This window comes from Etheostoma spectabile, chromosome 8 (genome assembly GCF_008692095.1).
Source record: "Etheostoma spectabile isolate EspeVRDwgs_2016 chromosome 8, UIUC_Espe_1.0, whole genome shotgun sequence".
NCBI lineage: Eukaryota > Metazoa > Chordata > Actinopteri > Perciformes > Percidae > Etheostoma > Etheostoma spectabile.
The window spans coordinates 22137475-22141558 of record NC_045740.1 but is presented as its reverse complement, the minus strand read 5'-3'; the positions used below and the strand labels follow the sequence as shown (position 1 = coordinate 22141558).

The window sequence follows — 4084 nt, the reverse complement described above, 5'->3', positions numbered from 1 at the left end:
GTGAAGTTCATTTTATTGGATTTATTCATCTTTTATTTTAAATGCTGCTAGCTTGTAAATATCCAATCAGAAAAAAGTGTTATCAATATAGCCTATTTATGTTATATATGATATCTAATTCATCTATTGATTGCATTTTGTACTGTTATTTTATGAATGAGCAAAGTAACTACTGTGTACTAATGTAGTGCCGTAAACACTGCAACATTTGCCTCTGAGATGTAGGTAGTAGACGTAGAAGTGGCATAAAAATAGAAATACTCAAGGAAAGTAGCCTATAAGTACTTATGTACTTGAGTAAAGGTACTTAGTTACTTTCCACCATTAATTTGGCACTTATTCTGGCTGATCATCATTAAAGAAAGGCAGATCTATGCTGGGAATACTGTGATGTCACTAAATTTCAATCCTATTAATGATAATTATAAAAGTTGTTCCACTGTGACGGGAGCTACAGCACACATTGAAAAGTGACTCAAAGAATAGAACCACATGCAATAATTCATACATGTTTATTAGGAAAAACATCCAACATTTCAAATTGAATATCTCATATTTCAGATTCCTTTACGAGAGGACAAGTTCAATCCTAAAACAGAGGCAAAGACAGACCACACACTTGCGCACACACGCACGCACACACACGCACACACACACGCACACACACAAACACACACACACACACACACACACACACCACACACACACACACACACACACACACACACACACACAGGATAGAGAAGCTTAACGAATGTGTACAAGCCACTAAATATCACAGAGTTCTTTTTTGGATCTCTAAATAAAACCAAAGTATAAATAACTTAAACAAATAAAAAGAAAAGAAAAAAAGAAAAGACAAATAAAAAGAACAGAAAAAAAGATAGAAAATGTTTGTGTTTTTTTTTTGCCTTAATGCCTGCATCAAGAAATTTGAGGGATGGAGTATCAACTAAGGTGTTTACATTGGCAACCTCCTAAATCATGGTAGAATGATTAGGGTGGGTTGAGTGGGGACAGGATGGTACACTGGGGTCACTTCCGAACTACAACCTACAAATCATCTGTCTCTTCCAACCGATCCCTCATTAATGTTTTCTTAACCTCAGCACACTGTTTAAATCCATAGAGATATAATTGTTGATATGTAGTTGAGCTACAGACATGCCAGATGTTTGAAGTCCATCATGGGTAGGGTTGGAACAATTCTAATTCCAATTCCGATTCTTCCTTTCAAATTCTTATCAATTCTTGATTCTGGTTCTTTGAGGGGTGGAGTTGAAACGGGCCACATGCTTATTTCACAGATAAGGGGAACATTTCATTTTCATTCAATGGTGATTTACAGTTTAACCGGGCTTTTTCAGCGTAAGATAAAGCCCCACTTAAAAGTGCCGCTTGCTGTGCTCCATGGCTGCAACACAACAAGCTCCTGGAAGTACACCGGCCACTATGGGAAACCGCATGAAATATTGCACGAATGAGCAAATTCAAAACCCAATTTTCAAACGATTCCAATAAAAATATAACATTGGAATTGTAATTTTTGGTTGGAACCGGTTCTCGATGCTGTAATCTACCCAGAAGTGGTGTTATTTCTAAGATTGGATCAGAGAAACAGCCATAACCGATTAATTCATGACTTACATATTTCCAAAACGCATCCAGTGAGCCTAAACACGTTAGGGATGGGGTGGCCATCCCAAACCGTACTGTCTCTGACTGTCCACCAACACCTCACCTCTCCTTGTACTGGTTCATACCCAGTGCTCTGGCAGTTCCCAGTGATCGCACCACCGTCTAAACTGTCGGATTCAAAGATACCAACTTTCCTGGTATGTACTGCTGGGATCCTCAAACCTTTTCTACACTGGATGAAGAATTGCTGAACACAACAACCTTCCTGTGTCCCTCCACCCGCCTCGCCTCCAAGTCTCTAATGCCACCTCACTACATCGTCTCATCTCATCAACATAACAATATCAAACTCAGCTGAGTCACAAAAATCCATCACTTTTCACATTGTAGGCTCCCTCAGACAGAAAGTAAGTTTTCCATATTCTATAACTAATTAAGCCCACAGGCCAGCTGACTTTGAGGGATCAACATGCTTTGAATTTAAAACCAAACAAACATTCAATTTTGTTTTTTTCCCCCCAAATCTCTGTGGGGTAAAAAATAATAAGGCTGCCAATGAGAAAGTTAATTCTCCAACGCCAGGTTATCTGAATGAATTCCCCCCATGTAGGCCGAGGATTCAGTTGTCAGGATGAGAAGCCTGCGTTGTTTTTTGTTCCACCCTGAGCTGGCCTGGTGTTTCTGTTAATGACACTGTAAGAATCTTGACAAAAAAAATGACCATTGCAGCTAAAACCGTTCCTCTTAGTTATATTCGATTTAACCTCTCTGTAGCCACTCGGGCTGAGGTCATGTATCATCGAGTTTATCACATTGTTTGAGCTTTCAATTCACTTTATTTTAATTTCAACTATTATCAACAACGTTTCTTTACTGTAAAACTTCTTGTAAAATGTTACAAACACGCTATCAATAGATACGAAAATGACCAGTTTTCTTAGCTCATGTAAAGCTCATCACAAGTCTAAATAAATCAGACTGAGAAAACAGAAAAGCATAACAACAAAAGATTTGCCTTGGTTATAAGAATTATAATAAAACCGTTGAGTGCACTAAATGTAAAGCACACTGGGAAATGAAATTGAAAACAGGGCTTGAGTCAATACAAATTCATTGTATATAACCCAGGAAGTGGATTTCCTAAAAAAAAAAATCACAATAAAAATATAATAAGAAACAATGTAAAACTAAAGCGACAAAAGTCCTCAAACTCCCACATTTCTGGAGACTTTTTGTAATTTTCAACTTTACATAAAATAGCCTAACGCTGCTGCTGCTACTACTAGTTCATAACAAAGCTGAAAGATGAACAAAAATGAATACATATGCGAAGGTGTGAAGTAATATAAAAAGTAAACATCGTGACTTTCACACAAACAAAACGATAAGATAACAAAACATACCATTTCATTACACTAGTGCTGTAACAGGACAGGGAATAGTATTTAGATTGCATCGAGGCTTTGACAGCGCGTTCATGATAAGGGATATCTGGGCGATTGATCGATGGATACATGGATTCTAACATTGGATTGGTACAGTAGGCTGTACAGTCTGCCATCTGAGCCGATACATTATCAATGTTGATAGCAAGTGGAAGTTGACCAGTTTTTAGTGGAAGTGTTTTTGAACTTTTGTCTTTGCTGATGTCCATTTGAATAATAGCGTGTAATAGTAGTACGGTACCTATCCACGCTGTCTAGTGAAAACCACGCATCACCAAAACACGACCTTTTCATGAGCTTAGGAAAAAAAGCCATTGTTAGCTCTGCGACAATGCAATCTTCACAAACACAATGGCTTTTTAAACCGTTTATTTAGCTTACAAACTAGTAAATGTTTCTCCGCCCCATGAAGGAACACTCAATTCTAAATCACAAAAAGTAGAGTTACATGGTCACCATTGGACAGCGATGCTATGTTATGATGACTTTGTACCACTGAAAAAGCAAAAGACTAAATTCTAAAGAAAAGGGGCCAAAATGAAGGCTCTCCAAGTCCACCTGGGTGACACATCCTGGTAAAATTTAAAAAAAAAGATGTGTTTGTGCTTTGTCGAGCATGCTACTGTTTGGGGCCACGGCAAGAACCCACCTACTTTTGGCTTCATAATGACATAGCCTTGAATCACCCAGTTATTCCTTATCAATGCGCTGTAAAGACAGTGCTCTCCCTAGAACATAGGTAGGCCTGCGTTTGGTTTCATGCATATAAAGAAAATCCATGTGGAAAACAACTCTGATTGTATCACATAGTGCAAAACCCCTCAGAAGACAGAGGGTGTTTGATTCCCCCCTCCCCCAAATAAAAAAACCCCATCATTTTCAGATTGCTTCCAGAGCCAAAGATGTCAGACCTTGTAGCAGTTTTCTTTGTTAACCGTCACGCCTCGAGGTTGTTGCTACATATTTGAACCCGTGATTCTGTAGTCATGGGCATCTCACCA

General features: G+C 38.4%; 1 protein-coding gene across 4 annotated transcripts in view; it reads right to left on the bottom strand.

Annotated features, from left to right (window-relative positions):
* Positions 1–901: 901 nt before the first annotated feature.
* The window catches only part of cbfb (core-binding factor subunit beta), a 45458-nt gene continuing 42275 nt past the window's right edge, over positions 902–4084 (bottom strand). For all 4 annotated transcript variants that reach the window (XM_032524172.1, XM_032524173.1, XM_032524174.1 and 1 more), the window contains one exon: positions 902–4084. This exon is cut by the window's right edge. The gene's annotated coding sequence lies outside the window, so the exon portion shown is untranslated.